At 45.0% G+C, this 24,361-nt stretch overlaps 1 protein-coding gene and 1 pseudogene across 1 annotated transcript in view; both read right to left on the reverse strand.

The window, feature by feature from the left end:
* aatkb (apoptosis-associated tyrosine kinase b) overlaps positions 1-23,741 on the reverse strand; it is a 115,178-nt gene extending 91,437 nt beyond the window's left edge. Inside the window, exon 1 of the mRNA XM_041217294.1 lies at positions 23,683-23,741. The gene's annotated coding sequence lies outside the window, so the exon portion shown is untranslated. The remainder of the gene's footprint in view (positions 1-23,682) is intronic.
* Positions 4,440-21,343, reverse strand: LOC121293677 (annotated as a pseudogene).
* Positions 23,742-24,361: the final 620 nt, after the last annotated feature.

The following is a 24,361-nucleotide window of genomic DNA, read 5'->3' on the forward strand; positions in this document are numbered from 1 at the left end:
CCATCCCTTCTACCATTACTGATCCACCCTCACCCTCCCACCCTACCGTCTCCCTCTCACACTCACCCCCTACCACGCCCATCCTCAATTCGCTCTCCAGGAGGCAGCAATTGACTCCACAGACCCCTCCCTTGAACATTCACCTGGACAACCACCCCCTTATTCTCTCCTCAGCATTTACTCCCTCCTCCACCTGGGCACCTTCCCCCCTCCGAACTCCCTCCTCCCCCAAGACACCTTCCACCCTCTTCCCTCCCTCCTCCATCCAGACACGTTCCCCCCTCTGAACTCCCTCCTCCTCCCAGACACCTTCCCTCACTGAACCCTCTCCCTTAGACTTTCTTCCCCCATTACACCTACCTCACCCCTTGGAACATTCTCCCCCTTTACACCCTCCTCCACCCATAGTCCCTCCTCCAACCACCCCCCCCCACCCCCCACCCGCCCACCTGCCCACCCACCACCCCCCCACCCCCCCACCCCCCACCCCCCACCCCCCCGCCAATACCCTACTTTCCCCTCCCAATCTCAGCCACTCGACACCTTTGTACCGGCACCCCCAACCTCCCCGCACCCCATCCCCCGGTACCCCTTCCTCTCCCACTCACACCCAGAACATCCTTGCCCCTGCGATCCTCTGTAGCAGCCCATATCCAAGACCATGATATTGCAAAGCAGGCCTGAAGCATCAACAGAGGTCTCCCAGCTTCCAAAAGCTTCTTTATGATGGAGCCATGTCCGTCAGGATCCACCCAGCGTGCGATGCACGTGTTCCTCCAGGGTCCAGTAAGCCGTAGGGCTCCAGCACCTTCTGCCCCTCAGATGTCCGTGATCTGAGCAAGGGCTTAAAGGTAAGTCTCGACCTCTACACGTCAGACTTATCCAGATGTGTTCTGGGCCGGCGTGTTTTCCCGCCGAACTCCCTTACTTTGCATCCCATTACCAGGTTCTCACTGGCCTCTAGCGGCATTGGCATTCTGCCATGGCAGGTGCCATTGGGATGATCCCGTTGTGATTTCACACCGGTGTGAAACCGATTCCTGCCCCTCACAACAAATTCTAACCCCCACCCCACCACCACCCACCCACCAAGACGCCCGCTGCCAATGGCACTGGACGATTCTGCCCTTCACCTTCTTCTCGCAGTCCCGGGAGTGGCCACTAACACGCTCCCGGCGCTGCCAGGACTGTTGGAGCTGCCAATCCGATTGGCCGGCGGCTCCAGAAGGTGGGGCTTCCTCCCCAGTGAGGGGTGTAAGTCCCACCTGGCCATGTTAAGCCCGCCCTCAGTGTGTCAGCCCCATGCCAACTTTGCTTCTTGGGGGATGGGGAGTGGGCTAGTGTATTATTCAGCCCAATGGTAATATGAGGGGAGATCAACCAGCGCTGTGGCAACCCCATGTAACATGGGAAAAGCTGAAAGAGAAAGGAAGAAAGGGGTAAATATTGGCCAGGACTCTCCTGCTCTTCTACAAGATAGCGCATTGGGGTCTTTTACATCTACCTGAGAGGGCAGATGGGACCTCAGTTTAACATCTCATCTCAAAGACAGCACCTCTGATAGTGCAGCACTCCCTCAGTATTGGAGTTCAGATCTGGTGGGACTTGAACCCACGGCCTTGTGACTCAGGGGCAAATGTGCCACCAAATGAGCTTGTAAAACTGGTAATATTTGCCTGTTACTTGAGGTAAAAATCCAGATACCAGCAGCAAAACAGTGGTGGGGTGGAAATCTCACCCAGAATCTCAGTGTAACCTGATGGTGGGTGGGGGAAAGGCACTCTGGACTCATCAGATTGGTGCTTAAACAGGTCTCCTGCAGAGTTCCAGTTATGTCTGATTGGAATGGAGCTTTTTATATGTATATATCTGTGCGTATGTATATTTATATGCATGTGTGTGTTTTACACTTACATGTGTGCACACATATGTGTATATTTGCTGTGGTTTGCATACATTAATCCCACTTAGAGCACCATATTCAGCACAGAACATTACCAATCCATTATTGCCAGTCAGGACTGGTGCAAGAGTATTAGGAGCCCTAGGCGAGCATTCAGCCTTGTGCACCTACCCCACTCCCCTAACCCACAATTAACTTCCGAAAATGAATACTGTGCATTAGTATGAATAAAAATTCTACATTTATAATTACAGATTTATTTAATATGTCAAAGAAGAATGTGGTGTACTGATTGTACATTCTCATTGTTCTACGCTTTTCACAGGATATGTAATAAACGAAATGTACATTATAATGTGTCATATGGTTCACATGATGTCATACTATGCGTTCCTGCAATAGTTACTCGATAATTTTATGCACAATTTACACAGTCGATAATCATTACGATAGAATGGGCGAGATTAAATTATGTCCTTTGATATTATTTATAGTCCACAGTTTTGGAATCATCATGTAGGTGTACAAATTTGAGAAATTGCCATATAAACAAGTTGAGGAATGTAATTTGAAATTTTGGGGAAGACTGCAATGTAGATTCATGGAAATCTATGGGCTGGACTTTACGGACCTTGTTGGTGGGCACAAAGAGCTTGGAATTACATCCAGGAAAGCAGCAAGGGGCAATTGGACCTCGTAGTGGAGGATGAGTAGCAGCTGACACCATCGGGGGCACCTATCAGGGCGCTTCTGATGGAGTCAGCCTCTTCTCTGCCCCTCTGCCATTGGCACAGATATCTTCGAGTGCCATGTCGACAGATGAGCCTCCTGACATTGTGCAGGAGACTCCCACCACGTTGGGGCCCTTGTGACCTCAAAGTCATTGCATACATGGGGGCATAAGGGTCAGCAGCCTGTCTCCACCAGAGCTGGTAGTGAGGATGCAGTTCCACTCCACAGCACCCGGAATAGGTTCTAGAAACCCCACAGTATTCATGCTTGGCTGCACGAGTGTATTTATAATTAGTGCCATCTGCACATGTTCATAACTTTCTGTGTTCCTAAACGATTTCTTGTTTCAGCATCTTGCAAAGCCTCAATAGTTTATTCAGTGTGTGTGTGTGTGTGTGTGTGTGTGTGTGTGGACGTATAGCGAGGGTCCTTTCTGAGGGTGTCTGTGCAATCAAATGGCTGACAGGGTTTGGATGTTTGAACTTGTTCAAGGTGATGCAAAGGTTTTCATGTGATGTAGGAGCCTGAAGAATGACACACTGCCGCTAGGATGATATAAATAGGGAGACTCATCTATTGAAATCTTCTCAGGGTAAGAGCTTTTTGTGTCTCACGGCCATTAAGACCCTCCCTGAGAGGCTCTTGCACATGCGGCTGCTTAGGATCAGCCTCCCCTTCCTCTAACTTTTCATCAGAGGAACAGCCTGTCTCTCGTAAATCCTCCTCCAATGGGCAATCCTGTCTCTGTAGTGCCAGTTTGTGCAATGCACAACAGACTATAACCATCAGGGAAACTCTTGATGGCGCATACTGTAGAGATCTGGCTGCTCTGTCAAGGCAAATAAATCTCATCTTGAGTATACCATTACAGCGCCATTGTAACTCTTAATGCCACAAGCATCAGATGGCCACCCAAATAACTGGAACTAGCATATCATGTGACAGTGGCTCACAAAAGCCAAAGTCTCCGCAGGCACTATCACTCCATCATTTGTAGATATGTCATATACACCCAGTACCACGATTGGCTGGGTATGGTCTCCACCTGCCTCTTTGTGCTGGCTGCAGCTTGCCCTCAGCAGCCCCTTGCTCCTCAGCAGTTTGGCCTCCTTCCTCCACATCGTGAAGTTCCCGCCCCTGGTCAGGTGACCTCCTCCCTCTCCTCCTCCTCCTTAACCTCCCCCTCACTGGGGGGACGTGTCTCCCAGAGAATTGATGTTTCTCTTATTGGATTCAGCACCAATGGCGCAGTGATGATAGATTACAGTGTCAACAGGTTTGCGTACGATGTAATGAGGGAACACTCCCGATAACATTCATGCACATCAAAGATCTCCCAGAGAAACGTCTGCCAGCAGCCTCTCCTGCTAAAGTCAGGCAAAGATCCATCTCTGGTCTTTATATTCACGCTTTCTAGTGACAATGATAAAAAACGAGGTTCCCGCCTAGAGTGGTTCACATGCAGGTATCATGTTATGGCACCAGGGACACATTATCACAGTCCACTGGACTGCTAACAAGCTTAAATGGCCATTAGATATTTTAATATGACAGGCATGCCAATTTCGGAGCCCATCTGCCCAATGTATTATTACGCACCAGTGTAACAAAGTAGGGTTCGCGGCCCGACATCATCACACTGGATATTACATTTCTCCAGGATTACAGCAGCCCTGTTTTTGGAGCATAAAATTCAGCCCTATATGTATGTCAGCATATGTGGAAGTATGTCAGTAGAGCCAGGCCTTCCATTCCCACTCCTGAAGCCTGTTTGTTTACCAACGTAGTTTCATGAATAATTCGTTCAGTCTTCTGCCGCGCCCACAGTTTGCCATGCTAGGCCTAGTTTGCCGATGGTTGCACCAGCCCTGCTGCCAGTGTGGGCACAGGCAGGGAAAGGGCCATCTCTTTCTGCAATTGCAAAGTTGCCTAAAATGAACTGGATAATTAAAGCATAATGCATGTTTATCATGGTAACACACTGACACTGGTCTCTTGTGAGTTCCACAAATCTATATCCACAATTGACGTAGGCTTCCCATCAGCTTTTCCTCACTTGTAGGAAGCTACAACATACAGGGCAACAACTTTGTGGGGTCATGACCATCAAATAGTCATCAACAATTCTAATAAGGAATTCAGGAGAACCTTCTTTACCCAGACAGGAGCTGTCACAAGGGGTAGTTGAGACAAATAGCACAGATGCATTTAAGGGGAAGCTCGATAGGCACATGAAGGAAAAAAGAGTCGTAGGGTATTCTGATAGGTTTAGATGCAGAAGGGTTCGAGGAGGGTCATATGGAGCATAGACACCAGCATGGACCAGTTGGGCTGAATGGTCTGGTTCTGTGGTGTAGGTTCTATGCAATTCTATCTACTTGGCAGTTTCGATTATAGATGAGGATGCAGAGGAACCAATAAACAAAAATGTGAAAATAAGGTCAAAATGTGTGGTGTAGATATTCATCTTTATTGTCTACACTTATGACTTTAAAATGATGCCTGATTGCCATCAGTGCATGTCCCAGACCAATTATCCCCTCATTCGCTAACCGTGCTTTACCTGATAACTATGTTTGGTCTCAACTGAGCATGTGCGCATTGTCACTGGAGTCCCGCTAGTGATATATTAAAAATCCTACAGCTGTGTGCACTTCCCATGAACATTCCCCATTATAAACACTCGTGCCCACCTTGATAATGGTAAGTGCCTATGTAAATTTGCCATGCTGTAATTGTGCCCTCCTTCCTTGGAAGCGCACTAGTGCCACCGATGGCATGAGGGTGTCATTACAGCACGACAAGTTCACACCAGCAGCTTCCAGTGGCCATAGACATTTATAATAATGCGGAAATAAGAATCGAATGTATGACTCTGATGTGGGGACTAAATTACATTTGGGCACCCTGTTCTAATTCTTCCCCCAGCCCCTTGCCCCTAACCTCTAACTCCCACTCCATCCAAAGATGACACTAGGTCTTTGTTCCCCATTTTCAACACTCTGGAAGGCTTGGATTAGAAGGAACAGTTTAGGCAAAAATTGACAACCTGTCACTTGTACATCACTCCACATGAGATAGCTGATACAGGAGCTTTATTACACTTAAAGTCCACACAATACACAGCAGTGCAATACAAATATTATACACTGCCATTAATGGAGTGAAAATAATATATCATTGCCACATAATACTGCACTTCCACAGTCTGAGGTATTAATTTTCAAGCCACAGCTTGCAATTTAAAAGTATTTTAGCTTCCAAACCTTTTCCAGTAGTTGCAGCCATTGGGTTTAATCATTTATGAAAATATAATGAGGCACATTAGTTACTCTACAAGACGTAACTGTGGAGCTAATCACTTCCATTTAGTGGAAGTTCAATCTTCTCTGCAGTCCTACAGTTTTCATTTTGGTGATGTACTTGCAGGCTTATTCGTATCTGTGAAATAATCGAGCCTGTCTGAAGAGAGAGAGAGAGAGTGGACGAATTTATCACACTCATCATTTTATTAAAGTGACTTTCATGATCTACTATTGCTGCCAACTGGGAGTTTAATAACGAAAAGCGGCCTGACGTTCAAATGGGTGAGTCAGCAGCGGGGTTTGCTCTGACACTCGTCCGAAGGCCCTCTCCTGCCCTTCGCTTTCCACTTCCTTTCGTTTCTGGTTTCTGCCTGTTTCACCCTCTGTTTCTCCTTCAACCTGGGAAAGGCTGATAATGGGCTGTGTTGCTTCGTGAGTCTTTTCTAAAGCAAGTGCACCCCAAACTTTTCCTCCACAGTGATCCTGTTTTGAGGCTTTGAAATCGCTGTTACCCGTCAAGGGGAGCTGAGAGAGCGGTTTGGTGGGGGCGGGGGGGGTGGGGGGAATGCAGGGGCAGAGTTTTCTAATCTTCATCGATTTTTTAAAAACTTACCTTCTCAGTGTTTTTCTTTTGGGGAGTGGGCATCAGCCGTTCAGGCCACACCTAAAAAGCCAAGGATTTAAAGGGGCCTCGCAGCTGTTAACATTCAGTCGGAGGTTCCACTGCAGCCACTGCTGCTGCATGGTCTGTGGCCCCAGAATCTCGTCTCACAACCCCCAACCCCCCAGTTTGGGAAGCCCGGTTCTAAAGGGCTTTCAGGATGTTTGTCCCCATTCTGATATTCACCTTTAATTATTCTCCTTTCCTTTAAACATTATACAGATCCGATCCTCCACTCCCAGCGTGCTACGCATATAAGCTAACCATGGAAAATTAGATGCCTAGAATACAATTTCCATTTGCGTTTACATAACACCTGCAGCTACCCATCTGATTCTAACTTATGCCCCTAAAAAGGGTTTCTAGGCTCTTGTTATTTTAAGCTATTGATTATTAATTATTGCTTATTGATATGCAAGTAATTTTACTGGCTGACATATTGATGCCCATCTCCCACTAGTTTTGGAGAGTATTCAGTAAAACAATTAATGTAACAGGAACTGCAGACAAAAATCAATTTTTCCTTACCACAGAAATGTGACTAAACATTTATATCCCAGAACAAACAGAATGCACTCAGACCTTTTTGTTTTCAAATGGAACAAGCCAGATCATGTTTTGTAATGGTGCCTCTTTACATTACATTATACTTAATATTCCGCTGGTCACGACTCACTGGGGATAATGCGCTGTAGTATCAAACCCTGCTGCTCCCCGAACTGGGACAAATGTGAAAAGTTTGATCAAATCACCAGGTTGCCCCAATTCTACCTAGCTGTTTAATGTAGGTTAACAGAATACGATCACCAGGTTTCTAAACTTAATAAGTAAATAACTGTTTATTGGACAAATTGTCTTTAACTAGTGGTAAAAGAATGAAATATGGACTGCTAACTTCTAACACACTATAGCTTAAACTCTACCCCCTTCTTAAATCCCTATACACACACACACACACACACACACACAGACACACACACAACACATAAGGCAAAGAAATCATGGATTTCAAGGGTGGGATAAAACAGTTCAGTAGCACCAATTCCGGAGTACAGGATTCAATGGGTTGATTTTGATCGATGTCTCCCAAATTCCTTTCAGTTCTTGCTGTTGACACAAGGTGGTCTTCCAGCACTTTCCATATTTAGTCCACTGATTGACCACTTGCCTTTTAATGTCTCTAACAGTGATTTCCCCTTTGCCTCTTGATAGGGGTTTTCAGAGAGAGAGCAGGTTGTAGAGATATGAGGAGAAAAAAGCCAGCTAGCTATTATTGTGGAATTACTGGAATCTTCCACACACAGGAGAAGGAGGTTCCTTTCAGGCTAGGAGCTATTCTGCTCTCACACAAAACCCTGGTAACCTGGTCAGGACCCAATTAAAATGCTGTTGTCAGGCAGCTCCTTTGGTCCAGGACTCCTTTCTGGCACTATCCTGTCTTTCATGGCACACTCTGTCCCAGGACTGCAACATTGCATATATCCCTCACACTGTTCCAGTGGACATACCCTTCAAACTGCAGCCATTGTAATTGTAATCCACAGTCCAACAGAAATAGAGAAAAATAAAAGGATATGTTCTTTATAACAGTGCAACATAAGTAAAAAGATATGTTCTTTACACTGTTGATTTGCACTACTGCAGCAAGCAGGAATTGATTTGGATTTTGATTTCTGGTCATGAGAATTGCAGAGATGCAGGCTGTTAATTGTTAATTGAGTGATTAATTGTATTCAAGGTGGTTGGCATCAACTGGGGATTCACTTGTGCTCCTTGCTTTTTGCCACAGTATCTCTTTAAGGGACTGCTCCCCTAAATTGTTTAATTTGATTTGTTAATTTGTCCCCTTTTTGTTCATTGGTTATACTCAAAAGAGCATATATAGGAGCAGACTGAAGCTGTGGTTGTGGGGTTTGGTGTTGTGTGTCTCTAATGTGTGTCTCTGTAAATAAAAGTGTTTTTAAAAAATTGAAAAGTGTGTAAAGAATAGGCTCTAGTTCTATCTTTCACTGCCTGGAATTGAACGCAGGTGACATCATAAACATAACTGCAGTTTGTCAACTGAATCCTGGAATTAAGTTTATGATCCTTAAAGTGTTCAGGATTATCTTCCTCCACCCCCAATGCTGCCACCTCCCCAATCAAACAACTTAAACATCTTACACATTGTGGTTCAGTAACACTGGTAAGAAAGAACAGATTGTCTTTAAATGTGCCTGTTTTGGTAATTAGCTCCTTATTATGACAGGATAACCACATAATACAACAGCACATTATTAACAGAAGCTACATAAAATTGCATTTATTCTTGGTGTGGTATTTATTCTACGCTATTACATCAATGGATGCTGGCCGTGGTAGTAAGTGATCTTTATGAGTCCAGAGCTGATTTCAGGCCAGTTACCATCGCAGGTTCACTGGATATCAGTCTTTGTTTCTTATGACTCTCATTCCAAGTATTATTCTTTCCTACTTCTTCATCTTCTCACCCTCCACCCGAGAAGTCACCCTTCTCCTAAAGCCAAAATCCAGCATGCTTATTCCATTGGTGATTATTTTCTTTCTTACACACCTCTGGAACTCTGCTGTTGAATATTTTGGTAAAGCACCTGTCATTGCACAGCACCAGAGATATGGAGAGGGCCAAGCCCTGTGCACAGCTAAACAAATTACCATCAAAGTTATGTTCACGTACTCTCTTAAATCAGTGTGTTGTAGTTGCAGCTTCATTCTCAAGCTTTGGTGCCTTGCAATGAAACTTCAGTCAGTGATAATTTACAACAGAGTAGGTGGGGAATGTACCAAAGCAGGTGTCTAGAAATTCCACTAAAAGATGCACAGAAACACCATGAACTGGCAGAAGTCACTAATAACAAAATGGAAGAGGAAAAAATACTCCAAACACTTTCTGACAGCGTTGGCTGTGAATCTGGAAAGAATAATCCTAATATGTTGGGCAGAAATTTTTCAGTTGGCGTGCAGGGGAGGGCCTGACATGCCGACACGTTAAATGACGCGCAATGACATCGGGCGTGCGTCCTGACATCATCGCATTGAGTTGCGATGTTTCATTTGGCGGGCACGTGCTGGAGTGGGCTGCACACCAGCTGATAGATAATCGGCCTGTTAAGGCCATTAAGGGTCTAACTAAGGTTATTGCAAATGCTGCCCGTTCAACCCAAAAGCCCACGTGGCCTTTGCATTTTTAGGAAACCTCATCCAAGAGCGGGATGAGGTTTCCTAAAGCTTTGGTTAAGTAAATAAAAAAATGTTCATAAATATGAAAACATGTCCCAACTCATGTGACGCAGTCACTTGCGGGGACATGTTCAAATAAATTTTTGACCCTTTTATTTAACAATTTTAATATCGATTCAATCTCCCTGAGGCAGCTCCGTACCTCAGGGAGATTGAAGCACGCTGGCCCGGACTCTCTCGCCTCCTCCCGCCCGCCCAGCTGGCGCTGAGCGATACCGGTCGCATCTTACGCTGAGCCCGCCTGCGTAAAATGGCGGCGCAGAGCCGATTGCGGGCGGCGATCGGCTCCGGGACCACCCCCGCCTGCTCCCCCCGAGCCCACCTACCGCCTGAAAAATTCAGGCCATTAAAGACAAGAATGTTATAAATGTACAAGGAAATGAGGAAACTTGACTGTAGAATATCGTGTATTTTGCATTAAAGCATAGCATTTCTATTCTCATAAAGCAACATCTCCTCCAACATAACATGAGCAACATCATGGAGAACCCGAATCACTATTATAATTACGTTGATGGGCATTCTAGTCAGTTTTTCTTACAGTATATGTAAGGCTCATTCACCTAGGACAGAGCGAAATCTACTCCACCACAACCACCCAGTTCTCATGATCATAAACCACCAAAGACAAACTCACCATAAACCCGAGAGACTATTAGAAAACAGAAGTAAAACTATGTGGCAGGTAAAACTATCGCAAAGTGACAATGGAAAGTTATTCTTAGTTTTGAACATGCTGAGGTTAAAAGAAAAATAACTCTCGTCATATCACTATCGAGACACAATGACACTGCCAACACAGTGAGTGTGGGTTTCAGTGAACTGCAACTTGGAGATTTTGAATATCAAATCTTCAAATGCAAAGCAGCACCCACTAAATACTCATTAGAATGACTATTTAGCAACATTTATATCAGCTGTTTTTAAAAATGTTTATCCTTTGTTTAATGTCATTATACATCTCTTAGTTAATGATATTTTCTAACACTTGACATCACAGTATTAATAGCTTGAAATATTTTTTAGAAAGATAATTTTTTAAACTCTTGGAAAGATGCTATGCTATCCAGTGTACAGTAGAAGGCATTATATATCAGGGTGTATCCAGGCACTTGAATACACTCACACACGCACACTCACATACACATTTACACACGCACACACTCACATACACATTTACACACGCACACTTACATACACATTTACACGCACTCACATACACATTTACACACACACTCACATACACATTTACACACACACACATATACATTTACACACACACACACTCATACACATTTACACATGCACACTCATACACATTTACACACTCACACTCACATACACATTTACACACGCACACACACATACACATTTACACACGCACACTCACATACACATTTACACACGCACACTCACATACACATTTACACACACACACTCACATACACATTTACAAACGCATACTCACATACACATTTACACACACACACTCACATACACATTTACACACACACTCACATACACATTTACACACACACACACTCACGTACACATTTACACACACACACACACACTCACATACACATTTACACACACACACACTCACACATTTACACACACACACACAAACATTTACACACGCACATTCACATGCACATTTACACACGCACACTTACCCTCAAACCTTCCATAGAGATTATTCAGTCATTGTTGTGATGATGGTTTGATTCAGATTTCCAGACCTAATCTAGTGATTTAATCAAGTGCATGTGTGTCAGAGAATTTGAATAGACTACAAATTCAAGTGTGACAATTACGCTAGATGCAAAGCTTTCATATATTAAAATAACAACAAAGGATAAAATTACATTTTATCAGGCTGACAACAGGCACAGAAAAAATTTGTGTGACAACAGAAACTTTGCACTTTGAACCTCTGCTTGGTTTAACACCCTAAAACTTCTTTTTCATACTTAATTTTATATAAGCACAGGCTAGGCCTAGGACCCAAAATTCATCAAATCCCCAAATCCAGCACATGTCTGGTCCCGAGCTTCCCAGATATGAGGTCCGGTACCTGTGTGCGTGCACACCTCCGGGTGAATGCAGGAGTAATCCAATGTAACGTTTTGGATAAAGGGGCCAAATGTATGGTTGCTAAATTAGCTGATGACACAAAGATAGGTAGGATAGTTAGTTGTCAAGAGGACATAAAGGGTCTACATAGGGATATAGACAGGTTAAGTGCAGTGGCAGATTTACCGTTAGTGTGGCCCTGTGCTTGGCTTCACTTTTAAGACTGCCTTCCTTCCCTTAGGGACTGCAAATCCTCCCCCCCAACCCCGCCCCCCAGCTCCCTTCGGCAGATGGGCCAGTGATTTCGAGAGTGGCCGGGCTGTTCCCTTGGTCAGCGGTGACCCGAATACGCAGTGGCTGTCCCTGTTTCTGTGACGGTGTCAACTCCCTAGTTCAGCCGGGATAATCATTCGCTTGGGCAGGTTTCTCAGGCCGATCGCGTTGTCCATTTTCCTTCTTCTTCCAGGGAGTCCAGGGTCTCCTGAGATTTTACTTGTTTTCAGCTGGTGGTTACCACTCCAACATGAGGGATGCTCCAGGGGCTTCTAAAGCCCCCCTTGCAGAAGATGGCTCATCAGATGGCTTTCTTCTTGTAAGGAATTCTGTATAAATACAGCGGGATTGTCTTCCTCTCCCTTGCCATTGCTTAGTCTGTCAGTCTGCAGAGCAGTGGCCGTACTGGCACATCTATCATTCTCCTACCGTTCATGCATGGCCTTGACTGCCCGACTATACCATTTGGGCAGCTCCACCTCCTTCACCAAGCTCACAAACTCTAGGCCCGTGTCTTTGTTTTTGTTCTCTTCTTGTTGGAATTTCTTCCGGAGAACTGAATAAGTGGCCTGCAGCTGGGGGAGCTGAGTCTTCCTTGTTCATGAGTCTATGAATTTTCTCCTCCAGTGCCCGGACCCCTCTGCTAACAGCTCTCAAATTCTGGCCTCTTCAACTCGGAAGCGATTCGGAGCCTCAGCTTCCTTTTCTCCACTGCCTTGCCTTTGCTCAACTGCTATTTGATTTCTTCCAGCTGTTGGCTCAGGGGGTTTGTCTTGTCTTATTCGCCCTTGAACTTCTGCTCAAACTGGTCGTGGTCATTCTCAGTCTTCATCAGGCCACCTTCAACCACCTCCAACTGCTTCAATCGAGACTTCAATCGCTCTATTTCCAGCGTGAGCTCTTTAATTTTGTTATTGTCCAGCCAACCGTCTCCTGAAAGTTTCTCCAGTTCTTCCTTGGCTTTATTTTGCAGTGCATCACTTGCCACCTCTTCTACATGGTCAAACCTCTTCTTCAGCAAGCCAACTCTAAAGTTCAGGTCTTTTGACTTTAGCTCTTCATCTTTGAGTTTCACTTCAGTTCATCCCCTTCATCGTGAAGGGTAGATACTTTCTCCTCCATCTCCGATTTCAATTTCAGAAGCTTCTTGCTCTCTTTTATCAGATTCTCTGTTACCTGTGTTGTTTAGCTTTGTTCCTGCTTCAGCTTGTTATTAAGGTCAGTAACTTTTTGCTCTTTCTGATTTAACTTGTCCGCCACATCTCTCCTCTCATCCACCAACATCACGATAAAAGACTTCAACTGGATTGAGTCATCTTTCAAGATGAATTCAACTTTCCCCAGTCTCGCTTCTGACAATTCAAGTTCTTTCTCTTGGCCTTTCACTAATTCCAACTCATTGATCAAGTCTTTGAGCGGATTCTTCTCTTTATCCAAACTAACATGCGGGTGGGAACATTCCAATTTGCTTTGGTTAAAAGCACCTTCCGGTTTCTCTAGATCAACCATTCCTTTCTGTAGTTTCTCCACTTCCAGTTTCAAGTTCCCACTCTGGAACTCTTCCTCCTTCAACCTTTTCTTCAGTTCTCCGCCCTGACCGTTACTCTCCATCTCCGGTACCCACTCCCGCAGGTTTTCCACCTCCCCCATTGAGGCTGGAGTTGCCATGCTCACCGTGGATAATTTTAAGCGGCAATTCCTGAAATTCCTTCTCGGCTTTCCGTAGACTTTTGTTGGCTTCCTCAAGCCCATCAAGTTGGCTGTTCGGATTGGACAGCCTTTGCTGTATCTGGCGGCACTGATAGCATTGGGTGGCCAGTTGGGCCCTCATGCTCTTGCAAAGACTCGGCAGACTCGTGCCCAAGTTCTGCCTCGACTCCCTGTAATGGTTTGTTTTAGTGAGGCGGGGGGGGTGCAACTGTCAGGAGATTCTTTTTTTGTGTGTACAGCCAAACAGACAGTTTAACGACTCCGCTGAAAGACGGCAGTTCCAACAGTTCAGCACTCGCTCCTCATTTTGGGATCCCACTCACCCCCCCCCCCCCGGTCATTTGTGGACCCCGTGCCACAGCACAGTGTGTTTCATTGTAAATCCGCCCCAGGCTAGGTAAGTGGCCGAAAATTTGGCAGAAGGAGTATAACGTGGGAAAATGTGAGGTGGTCCACTTTGGCAGGAAGATTAGAAAAGCAGGATATTATTTGAATGGAGAGAGATTGCAGAACTCGGTGGTACAGAGGGATCTGGTTGTCCTGGTGCATAAATCACAGAAAGTTAGTACGCAGGTGCAGCAAGTGATTAGGAAGGCAAATGGAATACAGGCCTTAATCGCAAATGGAATCGGATATAAAGGTAGTTAAGTGTTGCTACAGTTGTACAGGGCCTTAGTTAGATTGCCTCTGGAGTACTGTGTACAGTTTTGGTGTGAGGGCTTGGCAGGGGCAGGCAGAGCACTCAGGAAGCCGACCGCTGCCAGTGATCGGGCCTGGAAGGTAATTTCACACTGGCGGGCCAATGAAGGCCCCCTCAGGGTGAAACGCGAGGCGGGGGGAGGAGTGCAAGCCGGGTGCAGGGGCGTGAGTGCGCGTGACATAATCTCCCTGAGGCAGAGAGCTGCTTCAGGGAGATGAAGATAAATTTCATAAAAACGTTAAAAAATAAAAATGTAATGAAACATGTCCCCGAAGTCACATGAGCAGGAACATGTTACTGATGAAAAATTTTAAAGTTTTTATTTTATTTTTGTTTGCTTTTGGAAACCTCATCCCGCCCGTGAGGTTGGACGGGCAGTGAAACATTTATTTTAATGAACTTTCTAATGGCCTTAAATACGCCTATTGATTGTTGGCGGGAGCACTGCTGACTCCAGCACGCATGCCCGCCGACCGAAATATCGTGCGAGTGCGCAATGGTGTCGGGACGCATGCCCGGCATCACCGTGCATCACTTCACGCTCGGGAGTGTCGGGCGTGTGCCCGCTTGCCGAGTGAAAAGTTTTATCCATAATTGCATTAGAAGCAGTTCACTCAACTGATCCCTGGCTAAAAGGGTTATCTTAGGAGGAAAGGTTGAGCAAGTTGGGCCTATACCAATGGGAGTTTAGAAGAACGAGAAGTGATCTTACTGAAACATGTAAGCTTCTGAGGGGACTTGACAGGGTGGATGCTAAGAGGATGTTTCCCCTTGTAAGGAAGTCTAGAACTAGGGGACACAGTTGAAAAATAAGGGGTCTCCCATTTAAGATGGAACTGGGGAGAATTCTTTTCTCTCTGGGGGTCGTTAGTCTGTGGAGTTCTCTTCCCCGGAGAACGGTGGAGGTCAGGTCATTGAATTTACTCAAGGCTCAGTTAGACAGATTTTTGATCAACAAGGGAGTTGGTTTTATGTGGGGGGCAGAGGGGAAGTGGAGTTAAGGCTACAATCAGGTCAGCTATGATCTTATCGAATAGTGGAGCAGGCTTGCTGGGCCAAATGGCCTACTCTTAATTCACATGTTCTTGTGCTTTATTCACCTGCCTCTTTGACCAGCAGGTGAAGGATTATTGTAAGAATAGGAAGTGCTAGCAGGACTGTATCATTCTGCAAACTTGGAGGGAGGTTTTGATCAAAAGCTCCGAATTTAACGTATTTATTCAACACGCTCCCTAATCCATATTAAATGTTATGGAAATATTCATCAGGAAGATACAAATTCGGCTAATCTCTTAGATTCTTATATTCCTTGCTTTTACAGCTAGGTCCTAAACAGATGTCCATCTGCTGCTCTTGGCAAAGAACTTCTATGTTTAGTCCCTGCTGGAAACTTTTAAAAGAATATCTATTTTTGTTCTATCAGTGAATTACTTGAAAAGATGCCTATTTTCTAAATGGGGGCAATATGTCCAACTGATATTTCAGTCAGGGCCTGGTCTCAATGCAAAAAAAAAAAAAAATACAGTTCTCATCACAAAAAGCTGACAGGCTGATTCCTGTGCCTGATTAAGAGAAATAAGGCCAGTCCTAGAGTGGGAAGGTGAACACACGCGTTCTCCCCTTGTTGGAACCCGAAAATGCAGCTGTAAGTCAGCGTGATAATGTTCTGCGCTTTGCAGATTAGCTGCCTATTAGGGGAATAGAATTAATTCTGATCAAAGGATGGGGATTTGTATTTTAAAAGGAAGGCCTGAAGTCTCCACTTCGGAAATGGCGTGAAGGATTTCTGATGCCTTAACAATTGGTTTACATTTTTTTTGCTGGATAATGTATGGGCTTTAAGCAAACACTGTCGCAGCTTTGATCAGCAGCTGTACAATTTGACACGATGCTTTTTTTTTTGCGCCGCTGCTATGATCTCTCCCTGGAGTTTGACAGCGAGAAAAAGTAATCAGGAAGAGCAACGTGCGAGACTCCTGCCATCAAAGCAGGCATCTCAATGACAACCTTTCTGTTTGTTCAAATTCTCCTCACATACTGCTCCATAGATAAACCAAGGGAATTTGCCTTTGGTGTCCATATCCTCTGTAGCTGGAGAATTTCCCCTACCTCCTGCCAGCGTTTGTTCTCCTACAGAGAAGATTTCAAAGCATTGCCACATCAATGACAACTTGCATTTATATAGCACCTTTAGCATAACAGAATGTATGGCTGAAAAGAGAGACTTGCTATCTAAGTTTTTCATCTGGTACACATCAGAATAGCCTCGTGAGAAATTACCAAACTGTAACAGAGGAACAACACTTTGTACCTAATGAGAAGAGAGTGCTGATTGGTTGGTGAGTCAGCAATCTCTTCTCATGCAGTATAAATTGTTGTTCCCCTGTTACAGTTTGGTCATTTCTTGCGAGCTATCCTAATGAGTGCAAGACTAAAAGCTTCGATAGCATGTCTCTTTTTGCAGCCATACTCAAGTTTTGTACTACTAAATGACCGTAATAAAATGTCCCAAGGTGCTGCACAGGAGTGATAGCAAACGATTTTTGACACTGAGTCAAAGAAGAAGATATTAGAACAGATGAGGTAGGTTTCAAGAAATGTCAGGAAGGTGGAGAGAGAGGCAGAGAAGTTTAGGGATGGAATTCAAGAGGTTAGGACTTAGGCAGCTGAAAGCGATTAAAATTGGGGTTATGCAAGAGGCCAGAATTGAAGGAATGCAGAGATGCAGAAGTTCTGTAGGGTTAGAGGGGGTTATAGATATAGGAAGGGGTTAGGTCACAGAGGAATTTGAAGACTAGGATGAAAATTTTAAAATTGAGGCCTTGCGAGACAAGGGTCAGTAAGCACGGGAGTGATGGGTGAATGGCTCTTTGTATGAGTTATGATACAGGCAGCAGAGCTTTGGCTGAGCTTAAGTTTATGTGAGGTAGAAGATGGGAGGCTGACCAGGACAGTACTGGAATAGTTCGGTCTAGAGGGAACAAAGGCAGGGATGAGGGTTTCTACAGAAATAGAAACAGAAAATGCTGGAAACACTCAGCAGGCTTGGCAGCATCTGTGGAGAGAGGAACGGTTAGCGGGTGGAATCTCACCCTCTCCCCATGGCAGGTTTGGTGGTGGGGGTACATTTAATCAGGCGGGAGGGTAGTGGGTGCGGAACCTGCCATCTTCCCACCTGCATGATAAAGTACATGGTGGGAAGCCCCATGGAGGGCTTTCCCACTTCGCCACCAATTGAGGCCCTTAAGTGGGCAATTAATGCCCACTTAAGGGCTTTGTCCCAGTGCCGCGTGTACTAACTCAGCAGCTGGCAAGGGGTTCGTCATGTGGGGAGCACAACCAGCAAAAGTTACTTGGGGGCCCCCAGGAGATCGCCCGTTCAAGGGCACTCCGTACCTGATCGAGGGGCCTGGCATCGGGAAACGGGAGGCCCGTTGAGAGCCAACCCGCTGTCCATGCTGCCAACACCCTCCCCAACAGCCCTCATCCCGTGACACCCATCCCACCCATCACTCACCTCTGGCCTGGCAGCCCTGGGCATTGTGTCGGCAGCAGCCACTGCCTCCCTGCTGGCACCGCTGTTCAATAGAGCTGCTGAGCCGGCAGCTCTCAGCCGACGGGACTTCCGCTCCTGTGGACCATGGCCCGGTGGCGGGGGGGGAGCCTGCCATTGGTCTATCAGGTGCCTAAGCGGCACCTAATTTGGAGGGCCTTCCCGAAAAGAGGCGGCGTAGGGCTCCCGCCAGCTCTCCAGCCAGTGGGCGAGATCTCCGTCTCCTCCAAGAAATCCAGCCTGGAGCTAATGTTTCAGGTCAAAGACCCTCCTTCAGAACTCTGAGGCAGGATCTAAGTCAGGTGACACTGTGGAGCCACCGCAGTGAATGGCACCAAGGTAACAGGTGTACCACCCAGGATGTGCGTGACTCTAGCAGTTTCCATCCCAGTAAGCACATGTACCGTGACAGAATCAAACGTGCCTGTGGTCTTAGCCTATCAGTAGACTACAAGTGGCAGTAGAGATCATCACTACCCTACCGTTTATGTTTGGGATTTTCTGAGCAACCAATGAGAACATTATAGCAGCCAGCTTTTCATAGAAACATTTGATGTTTGTACACCAGCTGCCTGATTTTTCCAAAAATGGGAGCATGCTGACTGCAAAATTGTGTAAATATTTAATGATGTATCGAGAAAAGGACGCCTTGCATCTTTATACAAGTCGAGTGTCCTTTATCCGAAACCTCTGGGGCCGATTCTGTTTTGGCACTCGGATATTTTTGGTTTTCGGATGTGATTTGCCTGCTATATTGGATATAGTTAGGGCGTATAAATAGTGACTTGTGGAAGCCTAGCTGGTAATGAGGAGTTAGAGAAAAGGTTTTGTGTCCCTCGCTGCTGTGTTAAAGAGTTTGTGAAACAAGGGAAAGCAGCCTCTGGCAGACTGGGTCCTGGAACTCATACTTGCTGATTCCATTTGGATCAGATATCGTTATTAGCCCGAGGGACAGCATTTTGTTGGTTGAACTTAGTTGCTGTGATAGGGTTTGGGTCAGAAGCAAAATCTCTCATGGCTGCTGGGCACGAGGTAAGGCAAACAACTGTATTTCCCACGCTAAAGGGTGGTTCTGGTCAGCAAGGTTCGTGTCAGCTGGGGTCACAGACTTCCCCCGCAAAAGATGTTCGCTTTTTGGGTGTGTTTGGGTTTTTGGATGCACGGATATTCGACTTGTAGCACCTTTTGCGACATCCCAAAACACTTCATAGCCAAAGAAGTACAGTCATTGTAACGTAGGAAAGTTGGCAGCCAATTTTCACACAGCAAGATCCCACATACAGAAATGTGATAATGACCAGATAGTCTGATCTTGGTTGAGGGATCAATGTTGGCCAGGACACCAGGGAGAAGTACCCTACTCTTCCTGGAAAAGCACCATGGAATCTTTCACGACCACCTGAGAGAGCAGCTGAGGCCATGGTTTAACAAGTAATCCAAAAGACAGCATCTACAACAGTGCAGCACTCGAGCATCAGCCTTGGCTATTATACTCAAGTCCTGGAGTGGGGTGCAATCCCATAAACTTCTGACTCAGGGGCAAAGGTTTTACCAACTGAACCACAGCTGACACCATGACATACTGCCACCCTTGCTGCTCCCTTTATGTATTTAGAGGCTGTTCTCCCCCCACCACAAATGTGCTGATATTGCTCCATTATAGAAAGTATCTACAGTGCAAAATCTTTGGGCAAGATTTTCACTCACTCAAAATCCAGTCACTTCCACAAGAGTTAAAATTGGGCCCAAATTTATATCTGAATCTGGGTTCTCCCACAGGTCACTTAGCAATTTTTGACAAAAACACCACAAACTACATAATCAGATTAACAAACCGTCCAACATTTGTACAAGGAGAATGGCATGCTAGAGGCGTGAGAAACATGAAAGGGCTGTTGCTACAAATGCATTGTGATTGGATACTTTGAGGTGAATGTCACCACATTCTAAGGAAACGAGACATTTAAAAGCTATTTCTTTATAGTTCATTATTCTGCTGAAAAACTGTCATGAGGAAAGCAAGCCCATTTGTGCTCACATCTGATAAGAAGCTGGATGGGTTGTTTTAGACTCTGTTCAACATTACTATTATCATTGTTTGAAAATAGTGCATCAATCCCATTATTAACTAATCGAATTTCATCCCGGTAAATGCTTTACACAATCTCTAAATGTGTGACCGCACTATAATGCGGTGCCTCTCTTTCCTAAAGTACAATAAGCTTTGCCATTCACTATGAACTCATCCCATGTCATATGCCTGCAACATGAGTCCCAACTGCTGTAGATTCATGCATCACTGAGGTTCAATTATTAACCAGTCCTCCCCGGTCAGAAAGGAAAGCACCAGCATTGATTCACACAGATTTTGCTGACAAAATGGTGCAGGGATAGCAGGGTGCCAAAGGTTGATTTTTTTTTTACAAAATTGACTTACAGTCAGCAAGCAAATTAAAATCCGGCCTCTGTCGATGAGAGAAAAGGAAAAGAAACCAAGTTAAAAAGTGGGGTGATTTTGGTGGAAATACAAAAAAGCAGCAACGTTTTATTTCGATTCGATGTCAGCAAAACAGCATCTGATGGAAAGAACGAAAGCTTGAATTTTCCAGGCGGCGGGTGGGCTCAGTCCGCACCACCATTTTTGCGCGGACGGGCCCAATTAAAGCCCGCCCAGCGTAAGATGCGAGCCATAGCGCTCAGCGCCGGCTGTGCGGGCGGGTGGGAGGAGGAGAGAGAGTGTCGGGGACAGCGCTCTTCCCATCTCCCTGAGGCACGAAAGCTGCCTCAGGGAGATTGAATCACGATTGTAATTAATGAATAAATGGTTTGAAAATTTATTTAAACATGTCCCCTCATGGGGCTGTGTCACATGAGATGGGACATGTTTTTATATTTAGGAATTTTTTTTTAATTTAATTGACAAAGACGTTAGGAAGCCACATCCCACTTGTGGATAGGGCTTCCTAAAAAATTCAAAGGCTGCTTGGCCTTTTCGCCTGCCCGCCAACCTCAAGGTTGGAGGGGAAGCGTTAACAATTACCTTAATCGCTTCCTTAATGGTCTTAATAGGCCCTTTACACATCAGCAGATGCGCAGCCAACTCTGGCGTGCGCCCGCCAAATGAAACATCACGAGACAGCGTGAAGACATCGGGATGCACCCCTGATGTCATCGCGTGTCATTTAAACACATTGGTGTCCGCGTGCCGACTGAAAAATCCTGCCCGAAGAATACAAGAACGTTTTGTAATGGAAATGAGCATTTTTCACAGTTCTGCAGAATAAGCACTTAGGACTATTTCTGGAACGAGGTAGACAGGGTTTCAACCTTTAGCCCCTCTTACCTCATTTCATCCTTTGGCTTGAGACCCCACTCTCACAACTGCGCAACCTTCATCCTGGCACAAGGTTTCCAACTTGGGTGATGGTCAAAGCATTTGCAGTTGCAGGTCAATGCTATCTGGTTTCAGCGCTTGGTTGAACTGGATGGGATGGCTGGAGTGTTACAAGCTCTGTCTGCTCATAACCTCAACTCTTCTCAGCTTTTCATTTGGACCTTTCAAACCAAATGTGCTTGCTTGGTTATACACCAAGGGCTTCAATCATCATTATTGCAAGGGATAGACATGGCCTGTCAAAAGTCAATCAGAAAGTGCCCAGTACCTCTTGAGATCACCAAACTGTGATAGCCAATTGACTGGCTGATGTCTGATTTCCAATGAGAGTCTTTGGAAAGGAATGGATCACTTTGAATTTTGCTCTGTTAAAAACTAGCAAGAAAATTAAATCTTCGCTTTCAAAAACATCATCTCAATTCTGCCAACAATTCATTTACCCACCATCCTCGTCCCCGGACAATTTGAAAAATATAGCAGAGTTATTTTGTGACTTGGACATCCTCCCTTCTCTACTCATAAACTCTTTTATTTAATATATGCTCCTTGACTACTCTCTCAGAACCAAATTCATAATGTTCACAATTAACTGAACGAATCTCCAGATCATCACTCAACTGGACAGTTCTTTATCTACTGTAGTCGACCTTAATAGTGGGGTTCATCAGATTTCCTGACCCAGATTAATGGATTATTGAACACTCCCCTGCCATCAACACTTCCTTTACAACCCCATTTCTGATCATTTGCTGGGGTCAGGTAACAACATTATCCACGGAATAACCCCTTGTTATGGGGTCTGCTGAAAGCTGTGTAGGTAAATACACTGTTCAATGTGGTGCTCAAGCAGATGAATAGAGGGGCTATCAATAAAAAGAGTCGGAGGGAGGGGAAAGGCATTGGAGGATGTAAAAAGGAGAGATGAGCGACTATTGCCTAGAGTATCTCAGGGAGGGGTTGCTGCTTATTTCTTTCACAACACAGATATGCCACCATAGTTGCAATGAGGCATGTGGACAAAGCAACTCCCCGGCTGGACCTACAGTCTGCACAAAGTTAGTTTGGCACAATGACCATACAGCCCCTAGCCAACGCCGTCGATGAGGGAAACTGCCAGCTCTTTACCTCAATTTTGGAATCTCAATTTTACCTTTGTAATGGACTCCAATGCCTTAAATGTGCAAGGAAATCTGCTGAGCAGTTTTCGTCCCTGGTTGAAACCAGACTGGGGAATGACAGAAATAATGAATGAAAGAAATCTGACATTTCCCCTCACAGGTAGAAAAAAGCTATTTCTAATTAGGCATACACATGGGGGCAGCATTCACTTCAAAAGTACATCCCCTACTACCACTACCGTAATGCTCCCCTTTAATAGAACTGCAAGGCAGATAGACATATTATTGGACTTATTAAGGGTTAATTTCTTGCATTACTTACAAGGGTCCACGTCAGATTGAATGCTTGATTAGGTAACAGAATAAAATTAACTTCTCTAAGCAGACATAGTCTGTAACATTCTGCGTATTTATTTTATTCTAGATGGTTGTGCTCTCTGTGTGACACACTGCTTTCACAATATTACTGCAGATTTCATCAAACTTTGAAACAATGCTGCATTCTATTGCAGAACAAAACATTATAGCCAATCATTGCGAATGCATCACCCTGTCCTTATTCAGCACGTTGGTCCTGATCAATATTTAATCAGAGTTCATTTTGATTTGTGCTTTTTAAATTCAGGTTTAATCTTCAAAAGCAAACTTTTAATTATTTCGGAAAAAGGCCCATTAGTTTATGAGCAGAATTATGCCAAAATAAAACGGTTGGCCAATGTCTCAAACAGGAGTGCCAGGAGCTTGAAACACTGCAACTAGCTTCAGTCCCTGGGGGTGGCAGTGGGGGCCTAACTCCTCATCGCTAACTTGGGGGCCCCCCACCCCCACCCGTAAAGTAAGTGTCCTTCGGGTGGGAACGGGTTTGGCCTCGTCTGAGAACCTCTCCACCGTAAAAGCAGAAACATGCGGTGTTGTATTTGTTCCAAACTGCTGTATTCTTCTAAACCACTGTTGAAAAGCTAACCGTCTGTTTTATTTGTTTCAAAGGCTGTTACTCACCTCTGCTCTTGGCGATCCTGCCTTGACAAGTCCAAAATGTGAAGCCTAGACGCCGAGCCTTTGCTTTTGTGGATGCTAAAAGGATGCGACTTTGTAAATTGGGCCCAGCTATTCAACGCAGAATCAGGAACGGTTTGTCTGAACTGCAGCATTACGTAATGTCAATAATAAATGTACTTTAATTTTGTGCCAAAAAATAGCTGGCCACTCTGCAGGAAGACAATCACATGTTATGTTCCTAATGATTGGAGTAGTACCACCCCTGTTAAAGCCATTTTCTTGTGGTTTTTAAAAATATAATTCACAAAGCATTTAGCCTTCCTTTTTGATAAATTGTTGACTGTTTCATGTGATTTTTGTCTGATTGGACTATCCAATGGTGTGTTTAGAATGAAAGGACTGTTCTGGTATGGAGGTGTTGCTTTGGGTTTGCTCCATGCATCTCATCAAATGGATACGAGGTAAATGACAGTTTCCTTGTCCATTCCTCTGTGCTGCAGTGTTCTGAAGCTGGGAAGGTCCAGGTTGACCTGTGTGTAGCGCGTCAACCTCCCGGCCCAAGGGATAGAGCTCAAAACAACACTTTGTTTTACCGGGGCATGAGCGGATTAGACCGGGTGCTTCTATTTGTTTAATTCCAAGAGATTTCTAACTGCTGAAGAGCTGGTGAAAATTCTAA

Source organism: Carcharodon carcharias, chromosome 22, assembly GCF_017639515.1.
Source record: "Carcharodon carcharias isolate sCarCar2 chromosome 22, sCarCar2.pri, whole genome shotgun sequence".
NCBI classification, from domain to species: Eukaryota; Metazoa; Chordata; class Chondrichthyes; order Lamniformes; family Lamnidae; genus Carcharodon; species Carcharodon carcharias.